The sequence below is a fragment of the Miscanthus floridulus genome, chromosome 18 (assembly GCF_019320115.1).
Source record: "Miscanthus floridulus cultivar M001 chromosome 18, ASM1932011v1, whole genome shotgun sequence".
Lineage (NCBI taxonomy): Eukaryota > Viridiplantae > Streptophyta > Magnoliopsida > Poales > Poaceae > Miscanthus > Miscanthus floridulus.
Genome location: NC_089597.1, coordinates 99,978,594 through 99,991,297, shown reverse-complemented (window position 1 = coordinate 99,991,297; position 12,704 = coordinate 99,978,594).

Here is a 12,704-nt window from a genome sequence, read left to right as displayed (position 1 = left end):
TATTACTTATTTTTTATTTTGATGTTTATATATAGAAAAAGAAGAAGATACTCTAGAAAAAAAACGGAAAGAAGACAGGAATGGCCATGCAAAAAAAAACGATGCAAAGAAAAATTACCTAGATGACTCGTTACGCTGAAAAGCCAAGCTGAAAAGTATTGTTCGTTGATTTATTATAAAAGAAAAACATTATACTATAGTTGATAAGCCAAGATGATAAGTTCAAACGAACATGGCCTACACGTGCATGGCTTAACTGGTCTCGTATTGGATTTAGACTGTGCTAGTGTGCTAGTTTTAGTTTGCAAACCTGATCACGTGATGCAAATGTGGCCTCGAAAAACAAATCTTGCTGATTAAAAAAACAGAAAAGGAAAACAAATTAGAAATCACGGAAAACTGTACCGTCAGGGAGAAATCAGAAAAGAGAAATTGAAAACCGTCATGGAGTCAGAAAACAATTCCATTGTAACAAATTGAATCCACGGTGGATAAAAGAAGAATTGGAAACCAACTCCGTATCGCGTTATACAAGACCTATTCTAACTCGTATGAGTACGGATTATATATATAAGTCCGGACGGAAGACTCTCGATTGTCTGATAGTTAGAGAAAGCTGGACTAAAAAAATAGGTGGAGAGAAATTTTATCTCTTTATTATTAAGTATATAGATTTGTATTCGATTTCATGTCTATCCTCTCCATGGTCCTATCAATGACCAGTACAACATTATTAGTTTTAAATAACAGAAATAGTAATGGATATTTATTAGAAATTGTGAATTAGCAGATGATTTTTTTAAAAAAATATTTTTATTAAGGTCGACCATTTTTTATTAAAGAAAGAAACCATTTTCACTAGAACGTAGAACAATTTCACAAACTTGGAATGTTTTTCTTTTAAATCTATATAACAACTTTCTTAGAATAAAAATAATTTTCTCTTTGTGACAATTTTCAAGTGAACGAGAAATATTTTTTTTTGCTAAACATGGGACAATGACTCCCATGAAACAGTAAACAAGTCCGGAAAGGGAGGATGGGGGTTTGTGATAGAGGACTGCAGTGGAGATGTTTTACAAGCTGGAGCTGGTAATTTGAGCAATCTCAGAGATGCTTTTCAAGCTGAACTTCCTACCAGCATGGCTGGCATGAAGGGAACAAACCAGCTGGAGAAACAGATTGCATCATGATTAAAGAAGCCATTGAGGGAGATGGTTTCAGGCTGGCACGTTATGGAGGACTTTTCTTTGAACGGAAGACTTCGATATATATTCTAATTTTTCTACCTTCTACACGTCAACGGACATGTTCACCAAAAAAGAAATTCTTCTCGGTTAAATTTTCCCATCATGAATGTATTGTAATAAAGTAGCTCATGTCTTCGCGGCACACCTTGTTTGGATGATTTAGTATTAAGAAATTATAGTATCAAGAAACTGTAGTTTTAGAATTATTGATGTGTAAAACCGTGGTTAAAAAAAAAAGGTACGATAATGCTCTCTACCGAACATCCGTCCGACCTACCCCGCGCCTCCCGCGCCCCACTGAAAATGCATCTAGCCCTTTAGTGGATTTTGGATGATTGAATGACAACGTGATTAAAGGGCTAACCGTTTTACTAATGTGTGTTTGGTTTGGAGGCTGGACTGGGATATCCCAGGTTCGACTGAGATGACGCGCTGTTTGGTTTGTGGGTTGGGTGAAACTGGGTTGAACCCAGCAGAGAATATGCTCCTAGATATGGGTTGGCCTCATCCCTCCAAATCGAGCGGACCATGTGGGATGAACTAGGGCGCGCGGGGCTAGGGCGCGCGGGGCTAGGGCGCGAAGCTGGTGCGGGCCGTGGCCGCCGGGGGAGGGCGCGGAGTTGGTGCGGCGGCGGTGCGGGGCGCGGCCGTTGGCTCTCCACGCGATGCGGAGCTGCCGAGGACGCCTAGGCTCTCCCTCCCGCGCTGCTGCTGCCCGCAGATGCGACCGCCATGGCTGAGCAGAACTGTTGCCGCCGTTCCTCCGCCTCCCAGCTTGCCTCCGGGTCCGCAGCCACTTATCCACCCCGGTGAAGCTCCAACACCACCACGCCGGGGCTCCCCTCCACCGTCGCAGTTCGTCGTCGCGAAGCTGCCCCGCCGTCGGCCCCTGTGCTTGTGGCCGGCTAGCCTCGAGCCACCGTGGAGCGAACCGAGGGCACCCAACGATGCGTGCGGGCCTCTAGGTGCTCCACCTCCACTCCCTAGTCGGTGCGGGGCTCGACCGCTGGCGTGGGGCAGGCAGCGCGGGCGCCGGTGCGAAGCAGTGGCTGCGGCAGAGGAGAGAGAAGAGGGCAAGGAGAAAGAAGACCCCGACAATGACATGTGGGCCCCATGTGTCTGCGGTTCAGTCCTTCCCAACCCAACCCTCTAACCAAACAAAAAACGTGGGATGAACCTAACCCCCTATCCAAACAAGAAAGGGGTCCGACCCATCCCTAAAACTGGGTTGGGTCCAACCTGACCCTCTTGGTCCCCAAACCAAACACATGGTAAGTGTTGGACAGAAAATAGGTTATCTCATAGCTATTTGATGAAATCCAAAATGATGTGTTGTTGTATAAACAATCTAGTTCAAATACAAGACAACAATGCAAATATAATTCATGTAAGGCTTACTCATTATGGGATTTCTATATGGTATGGTAAAGCAAGCACATTGAGAAAATAACTAATGAGACATGAGGAATTGCATATGGATTGGTCTCGCATTCTAAGGCTTGCTACATTGAAAGACAATTATACAAATGATCTTAAAGGTTGATTCAACACAAAGTGTGACAATGCCTTGAGATGGTGAAGATAGCAAGGAAAGGCTTCGAGGTACTAAGCAAGGATGAAGGGCAAGTGATGGCTTGGCGATCGAGGAACCTAGCTAGGGTGCAGAAGAAAGTACTTGCATTTAGTTGAGGTACTAATCAAACTATGATGGTCACATTGAAATAGAGGATCAAATACAATTGGATATATTATTGGAAGTGACTTGATACATTAGAAGTCAACTCACATTTATTGAATGAAGTCAAGTCACATGCTCAAGATGGCTATGCTCAAGAAGAAAATCAAAGTTGACATGGTGACACCCTCACTTGATGAAGATTGAGAGTTATGGCATTTGGTTTAAAGGAAGTCAACTCAAGCGGTTCAAACTCTGGTTTCATTTGATCTTGAGTAAATAGGTATGTCGTACTATTAAGAGGGTTGCATCATGTTGATAGATGATTATTCATAAGTGTTCAAGGCAACCCATGTGAAGTTTGAGTAAGAGAGAGACACTAGAGCTAACTTGTCCTTGCTGTGGCTAAAAATACCGGACGTGTCCGGTATTGGCTGGCTCACAGAAACTTCCTTGGTGTTCTCGATTTAGTTCGTCGGGAGTTCTGACAAGTGTCGGGAGTTTTGGGAGTCAGAAGTTTTAGCAAGCATCGGGAGTTCCGACGCCTCGCATGCGCCACTAACTTAGTGATCGTTGGCGTTGTGCAGGCGGTATTGATACCGGACGTGATTGGTATTCCAACGGCTATAAAACAGCTAGTTTTTGAGTGGGATCTATAAATACCCCCAAGCCTCCACCTTTGGAGGCTGCAGATTCTGCTAACTTCTATACATGTTTTTGAGCCTTGAGAACACTCTCCAACCCACTCTTACGGAGTGATTGATCCAATTTGCAAAATCCATCTTGTGGGTTGAGTGAGATCCAAATTGAGAACAAGCCACCCTTGAGCATTTGTGCATATTTATTAATCTCGTGATTTGCATTTGTTACTCTTGGACTCTTCGGATCTAGATGGCTAGGTGTCACCGGAGAGCACCCAAGAGATTGTGGTGTGCCTCGGGAAGTTTGTAACGGTTCAGTTCCACTGCCGCAAGGGAATGGATTAACTAGTGGAAGGAGGAAAAGGAGTTGAAAAGGACTCAGGCTAGAGTGACCTTCGTGGTTCTCTAGAGCTGACCTTTGCTGGGTCGCTCGCAGCCCCCTCAACGAGAGTAGAACTCGACGAAGTCCGAACTTTGGTAAAACAAATATCATGTCTCGATCTTTCTTTTCACTTGGTATTTGTGATCTATTTGTTTTGCTTCAGCTTGTCAATAGGTCATTAGTAGGTGCCTGCAACTTGGTGAGAAAGGAGAAATCAAAAGGAGTAAGTTGGGCTACCGTCTGCAGAACCGAGTATACCAGACGCGTCCGGTATTGATACCGAACACGTTCGGTATCTGGGGACCGAGCTGATTTTATTTAATTGTTGCTCTAACTTTGTGTTGCAGGGTTGTAGCTCCTTGATATATTCTATATACCTTGTATTCTCTATGGTTGTCTTGTTAGGGGTTTATCTCTCTGATTTGGAATTTTCTTCACTAATCGTTTCCATATTTGAAGGTGTTAATTTTTAGAAATGCATATTCACCCCCTCTAGGTGGCATCCTTGATCCTTTCACCCACCCACACCTCATGCCTTGTGTTGCTCGCGCCTCGCACCGCTTATGTCTCGCGCGGCGCTTCGCCGCACCGTTGGTATTTTTAAACGCACATAGATAAATTCGTAAGCACACGGATACCATTGTAGCTTTCACCCAGGAGTATTCTAGAGTATTGTATTTATCCACAGGGAAACAATGGTTAAAGAAGTTGATAGTTCACCATCATGTATCTACTAACTAGTATACCAACTGAACTAAAGTGGGGTAGGTGTTGATGATGATAAGAGTTATGAATAATAACACACATAGGAGAATTCCATGGTATATAAATGAGTAGTCTAGCTAAATTGAGAGGACAACAGTTGAGTTCAAGGTTCCTACTTCTCTATCACTTCGGTTCTATTCTAGTTTAGACTAGAGGGTATAACTAAAGCATGGGTAGATATAGCGATCATACATAATAGCACTTTGGGACACAAAACACTAGCCATAGAAAGGGATGAGAAAGGGACTAGAAAGCTCTGACTATGGTCCTACAAACACTAATCCAAACGTGGTGGACTACATCGGCCATCGAGGCTGTCACCACCTGGGGCTACCACAACTATCCATGGGGTTGGGTGCAATCTCAGGTAACTCATAGTCTAGACACCGCGTCTATACTATTAATTACTACTCTAATCACACATAATAACTAGAGCACTCAATGCGAGCGAAGATCCCATGCTAAGATATGATAACTATACTAACCATACACATGAAAGGCATAAAAGTGAATAGAGAAGATAACTATATTAAAGCATAAGTCTTGCAAAGGTAAGATACAAAAATTTACCCAACCTCCGAAGATTTCTCCAGAACTTGAGCATGGCTCAACTCTCCCTAACTCTCAACTAGAGCTATTCTACTTCTACATCTTCAGAGCTAGCTCTGATTCTAATGAGGAGGATATGAATTGGGGTTTTAGGATCTGGTGAGGGAGGGGGGTAGGGGCTACTATATATAGGCCACTGGTAGAGTAGCGGCCAAGGATTCAAGGTGGAGTAATGGGCAAGGACTCTAGGAGGAGCAGGGGCAAGGAATTGCCACATCATCAATCCGCGTCAACTCTCCCGACCACCATTGGATGAACCGACCTAAAACCGCCTTAGAATCAACGGTGTAGATCGTAGGAAAGAGTACTCGACGGCGGAGGGCGATGGGTCACCCCTATAGGCTAGGTGGCCTCCCTAGTGGGCTAGGTGGCCCACTATAGTGATAGGTGGGCTCCTCCTTCTGGTGGCAAGGCTTGGGCTCCATCTTGAATTGTCTTTCATAGGTTTTGCGGGTTGAGTCACTTGTTGTCATCGGTTTACTTGTTTGGAGTGTATGACAGTGGTCCCGAGGGCTGTTTTCTGGATAAATCCTCCTGTAGTCATGAAATCACCAAAGCTCGTGAAATTTATTAGTTTAAACCCCTAAACTTTCATTGGTGATTATATTTATGCCCTTATACATATTTAATTAATGGTTTATAATGGTTGTTAACTACCGTCAACACGCACCTCACGCCTTCCTTCCCGGACTCGCGCTGTGCACAACCAAGGGTCAACCTCCGTGTCGTGGCATCGAGCTTTATGCCGACATCAAGCTCCACGTCAACGAGCGTCCATTGGGGGGCAGCAAGTAGATGAGCACATGTTGCAACCTATGTTTCATGCGTTTCAGATATATGTTGCATATGTTTCATCTAGATGTTGCAAAAGTAGATCTGGTGTTGCATATGTTGCAATGATGACTATACATGTATGTTGCAAGTGTATGTTTCAAATGTTTTTGCTGTTTCAAACGTATGTTGCAAGTGTTTTATCTGGATGTTGCATATGTTGCGCTGGCTATATACGTATATTGCGAGTGTATGTTTCAATTGTTTTAGCTGTTTCAAACGTATGTTAAAGTGTTTTATCTGGATGGTGTATATGTTGTAGTGCCCATACACATATGTTGCAAGTATTTGTTGTAAATGTTTCATCTGTTTAGGACGTATGTTGCAGCAAATGATTTATGTTGCAATTATTTCATGAGTAGGCGCGGCAAGGGGTGCAGGCAAAGGTGGTCCCCTCGGGCGCAGTGGCCCCCCATGTGCGTGCGGCAAGTGAAGTGGGCGCGACAGCAGGCACGAAGCAAAAAATGTATCCATGGGCGTGGCAGTAGGCGCGGAGCACAAAGCTATCCATGGACAAGCAGTAAGCGCGGGGAGCACGAGGCGAAGCGGAGCATGAAGCTGCATCCATGGACAGGCAGCAGGCACGGAGCATGAGACAAAAGCGAGCACAAAGCTACATCCATAGGCGCCATTGAGGGTATCATTATTGAAAATAGGCAGGCAGTAGGCGCGGGTGTCCGGACATCCGGGCGCTAGTCTCTCGGAAAGAGGTATAAAGTGGAGTTTTTAAAACTCCAAAAAGACTATAGTTTCAGCAATATTATGGTATTCAAAAACATAAAGTTTATTGCGCCCAAACACTTCATGACAGTCTAAAACCAAAGTATTTCACAAAATCATGGTATTTTTTTAAACTCTAAAAATACTTTGTATCAAACGGGGCCTGTGGTGTAATGGTGTGGGATGACACACCGGATGAGCACCAGGACTTGATGTCGAGTGATGTCACTGTGACCGGTTTAATGGAATTTCATATGTGCCCTGCCACATGTGTGCACTATACAGGCCCAAGCCAAAACAGCTGCCGCATCCTCGCAAATCTTGATCCAAATCAGAATCAATTAGCAAGGGGTCTAGATTACAAGAATTGATTAAACAATTCCAAAAAATCCCTGTCCTAGTGGAAGACCATTTACCTACTATTTTTGCTAAGTAAGCAAAGCCTTACATTCTCAATAGCAATATCAAATTGGATGAAAAAATGGTCGGTGGCTCAGTGTCGGTGTTTTGAGTTACCACCGACGAGTAAATTTCTAATGTTGCGCGTCTAGCTGGGATGGTGTGCTTAGAGGACACGAGGTATATACTAGTTCGGGCAGAAAGTCCCTGTGTCCAGTTCGTTGCTGTTGCTCATGTTACTAGCACTGAAAGTTTATTGTAGGGGTTACAAACGGACGAGAGAGGGAAATGATCCCAAGTCTCTGGTAGAAAGAATGAATGGGTGCTGAGAGCTCAACTGCTGCTCAGCCGAGTGTTTGTGTAGTGCTCTTGTACGGATCTAGGTTGGATCTCGATGAGTCAATCGGTTCCGATCCCCTTCATGGGATGCCCTACTTTCCCTTTTATAAGCCAAGGGGAGGCACAAGTTGTAGCAGAGGAAAAGAGAAGAACGAGAGAGAGAGAGAAGAAGGCCTTCAGGATCGTCGGGTCCTTCTCCTTCATATGGGTCTTGTCGATCCTATAGATGTCAATAGGGATAGCTCCATGTTGTGGCCTTGTCCATCATCAGTGCCATGCGTAGGCATCATCTGCCGGTCATGGCATTCTATCCCGTCTCGGCGAACGTCGTGGTGAACTGACGCGCCTATCATCGTTCGTATGAGGGTTAGGCAGAATAGCACCAGCACGCTCGACACTGTTCTTGATGTGAACCCTCTGGTATGGTCTATCATGGCCACGGGTTACATCGAGGCATGCTAGACTCTTCCCTAGTGTTAGAGCTTTGACCTAGGCCCATACGCTTGGATCTAGAGTGGTTAGCGGTGGTATGGGTCCCCGTCGGGCGAGGTGGAACTTGCACCCAAGGGGTCGAGTGAGGCGGAGCCCATGACCTTGGGGTTGGGCGAGGCAGAGCCCTCCCTTAGAGGTCGGGCAAGGTAGAGCCCATGGCCTTGAGGTCAGGCGAGATGGAGCCCGCGGCCTTGGGGTCGGGCGAGGCAGAGCCCGTGACCTTAGCATCGGGCGAGGTAGAGCCCTCCCCTAGAGGTCAGGCGAGGTGGAGCCTATGCACCTAGGGGTCAGTTGGAGCTGTAGTCATGCTCTTGACTGCTCGGATGAATTAATGTTGATGACTATTAGCTCCTCTTCGGGTACCCTAGTATTGGTCCCCGACAGAAGCCCCCAAGTCCACAGAGGAGTAGAAAACTCCTTTGGAGGCATTTTTGAATGGAAGGACTCTAAGGGCCTTGGCCTTCCTTTATCGCCCATGGCATGTCCTGGGGACGGCGATTCTCTTTCATCATGATCGGACCCCTTGGGGATATAGCCATGAGATTTGATGGGTCAAAAAAAGGTCTTTCCTAATTTCGACCCCTATGGGGGTCTATCGTTCTACGACCGCACATTCGATCTCCTTACGAGTCCAACTTTCCTTGAGCCCCCACCTATAGCAGGGGTCCGATCGAGGGTTGGCTCGTCTTTGTGATCATTTTCCCTTGAGCATTTTTTCTAATAAAAATGGAGGGGTTGTGCCATGCTGTGATTTGCCTCTTTGGATGAATCATGGTGCTCGATGAGCTGTTAACAGGCTAGTCTGAGTGGGGCCCCAACATCTCGTTCATGGGGGTCTAGCTTGGGTCAGCTGGTGACCGACTCCAGATTCTCAGCGGTCAATCCATATAGTTCTCGGGTCCATTTGATCGGTCCCATGGACTCTCTGCCTTTCTTCAAGGAAAAACCATGGATCGTATCCGACCGAGACTTGAACGTGGGTTGGGATGCCCGTGGTGCTCGGGCACTTGGGTACTAGCTGCTAGCGAGCCCATCCCTTCCCACCCCTCACTCTTAGGGTGCCCCGAAGCGGCCATGAACCCATCGGTGGGCTAGCCTTCAAACTCCTAGGCCTAAATGGGCCATAGGAATATTTTCAGCTCTGTATCCCTCCTTACCTACGATGGTTCTCAACTTATCGATTGGGCGAATTGTTATCCAATGTGTCCTTTGAGGGCATGGCTAGAGATTGCATGTGCACGATCTTCGGAGGGAGGTGTCGTGTCATGGCACAACGGGCGTGTGAATCTAGGTGGATGGTTCACCTTCTCGCCCCGCTCTGCCTTATAAATAGTGGCCTTCCCCTTGATGTCTCTACACACCAAAACTACAACCTTACCTTCTCTGTTTGTCCGCCATCACTGTTTTGGATCTACCATGCTTGCTAGTCCACCACCGAAGCCCTAGATCTGTAGCCTCTGCTCCTCCACCACCATTGAGCTCGCATCCATCCGCCTCCACCTCTAATGGATCTGTGGTGCCATTCTGACATCAGCTCCCATCGCATGGAGGGCCTCATTCATTGAGGTCTTCTCTGCACGCGAACCTCAGCTGAGGAGTGGTTGCTACCCGGTGATGAGGATTCACCATCGCCGCTCGATGGCTACATGCTGTCGTTCGCCCACTTCCACGAGCATGGGCTCGCGACCCCTGTCCACAAATTCCTCTAGGGGCTACTGCACTTCTACAAGATTAAGCTGCAGCATCTCAATCCCAATAGGACCAGCACATGGCGACGTTCGTGGTGCTATGCGAAGGATTCCTGGGGATCAACCCCCTTCAACTTGTGGAGGTATTTCTTCACCGTCAGCCTCTAGAAGAAGAGAGAGAAGGGTGGCAGGCAGGAGCTACACATGCCGATGGGGTGTGCCGACATCCAACTTTGGAACAATCAGGTCGGCGAGTACTCTTCCATGCGGCTCTCAACGTCCAATAAGGGGTGGCACTCGTAGTGGTTCTACCTCAAGAAGGTGAATTGCACCGAGGGCGAATGATTGAGGAAGACAAAGGATGACAAGAAGAGGAAGAAGCTGCTGAAGTTGTGGGTGCAGGAATGAGGGGAGGACACTGACAGCGATGATGAGGATGATGATGGAGATGACGACGAGGTGATGGAGGTAGCCAACGATATCGAGTGGGACAACCTAGAGAATGAGGAAGTGCTGACAGGCGTCGGTTCATCCTTACAGGCGTCGGGACCCTTCCTATTCCATGGAGGGGAGGGCACGTCTATAGAGCTAGCGGTGGTAGGTCATACCGTCGGCTTGCCCTAGGAGCCAACAGAGGCGGGTGGCTCTGCCTTCGCACCTGAGGTGCTAGCGAAGGCGGGTGGCTCCGCCGTCACACCCCAAGCGCTAAGGGGAGCAGGGCATTCTGCCAATGTGACCTAGGACCTGCCAGGGGTGAGCCCCTCTGCCCAGGAGTAGGGGGTGGGCTTGAAATGGCCTCGTTCCGATGAGGTGGAGCATGGGTCAGGGGTTTGTCCCCCAAATGCATCTGTCGCCCAATGGCACTAAGGTGACTCATCAATTCCTCTGTTTTTCCTATTTTAGTCAGATTTCATCGTGACTTATGTTTTTCGTCCCTTTGAGCGATGAGCGATGAGAGCGATGAGCTCGGTATCCTGAGCGCTGCCCTCGAAGTGGTCTGTGACAACCTTGAGGTAGTGTGGTTGGAGGGGACCAGTTCGCTCACGTCTCTTGCTATCAAGATCATGGCTCGGGTGCTCCAGCTCGAGAGGAATGCCCTTCGCACCGGGGTCAATCAGTCCTTCACGATTGCCCGTTCTCATTATGGGGACATCATCGATCTAGAGGCGATGAGCCATGGCTATGGGTCTGGTTATGAAGTCCATGAGCTAGAGAAGATGGAAACGGTGGTGGCTCCCCTTTCCTATTACCTGGCCGATAGGATAGAAGACATAGTCTCCCCTAGAGGGGCTAGTTAGTTAATTAGGTCGAGTGGTCATTTTCGTAATAAGCGGACAAGTTCTGACCCTTGTGTTTTAAACAAGCTTGTCATTTTGTTTTGTTTGATCAAATCTGTTCTTTTGTTTCAGTTGAACAAATTTGATCTTTCTCCCTTTTTATGTGTAAAAAGGGATTAATGCGTTCTGACCCTTCCTATTGTTAAGACCATAGAGTTCGAGGTGTGGGCAAGAAACTCTGATCACGCTGGTGAGCAAGAGTGCCATAGCCACTAGGGCGTAGGTTTCTTGCAGTCTAACCAGCCTTACTCAGTCGTTTGTTTCCGCAAACCTTGCCTCTAGGTTTTTAACATGAGGAAGGGGTCATGCACGGTGACTGTTTTAGAATGGGTATATATATACCCTTATCAGCCCTCATGTGAGACCAGACCCCTTGCCGTTGCCGGGTTTGGGTGTCAATAAAGATTGAGAGAGACGATAGCGAAACTAGTAGGAGAAAACGTCTCTTGTATTAGAAACGTTATCCTTAGTTTTTTTTTGTACATATCCCCTCCCTAGGATTTAAGACATCATTTTGCGACCGCGCATTCGGTCTCCTTGTGAGTCTAACTTTCCTTGAGCCCCCACGCGCAGTGGGGGTCCGATCAAGGGTCAGCTCGTCTTTGTGATTGTCACCCTGTCCGTGGTTTCCACAACCAGAGGGGTTGAGCTAACGTCAGTTGCCTCGATGGCTTGAGTGACGTGCTTGGTGAGCTTGCTAATAGGCATGTGCAAGTGGAATTCGGGTACATCGTTCATGATGAGGTTGGCATAGCCCTCATGTGGCATTCCACTGCTCCTTAACCCACCTCCCGACAGATGCCCGAGTCATTCCGGAGACTGACTTAGGTGGCCCGCTGCCTCCCCTTGATGGAGATTCTGTGGGCTTGGCTCGAGGTTAGGATCAAACAAGAAGGTCAAGATGACCCTATCTGCTTTTGAGTGGTCGGGCAAAGGTCGCTGGGGCTCATCTGTATTTTCTCCCTAGCTTTGTTTGACATGAGGCAGACTCGAGCCCTTCATGGGTCGGCCTTCGAACCTCGGTCGATCAGATTCTTGAGTTGGGGTCAGGTGGCTCGAGCTCCCGAGCCCTGTTGGGCTCGGTAGGGGTCGGTCGTGTTTTATGCATCACCCCAACCATGGTTTCCACAACTAGAGGGGTTGAGCTAACGACACTTGCCTCGATGGCTCGAGTGTCGCGCTTAGCGAGCTCACTAACGGGTATGTCCGAGTGGAATCTGGGTCCGTCGTTCATGACAGGGTCAGCATAGCCCTAATGTGGCATTCCACTGCTCCTTAACCCACCTCTCAGTAGATGCCCGAGTCATTCCGGAGACCGACTCAAGTGGCCCGCTGGCTTTCTCTCGATGGAGATTCTATGGGTTTGGCTCGAGGTGAGGATCAAATGAGAAGGTTGAGATGATCCTATCCGCTTCTAAGCATGTTGGGCAAAGGTTGTTGGGGCTCATCTATATTTTCTCCCCTAGCTCTGTTCAACGCAAGGCGACCTCGAGCCGTTTGCGGGCTAGCCTTCGAACCCCGGTCAGTTGTCACTCATGTCGAATGAGACGACTACCACTTCGTGATGCGACGCGAA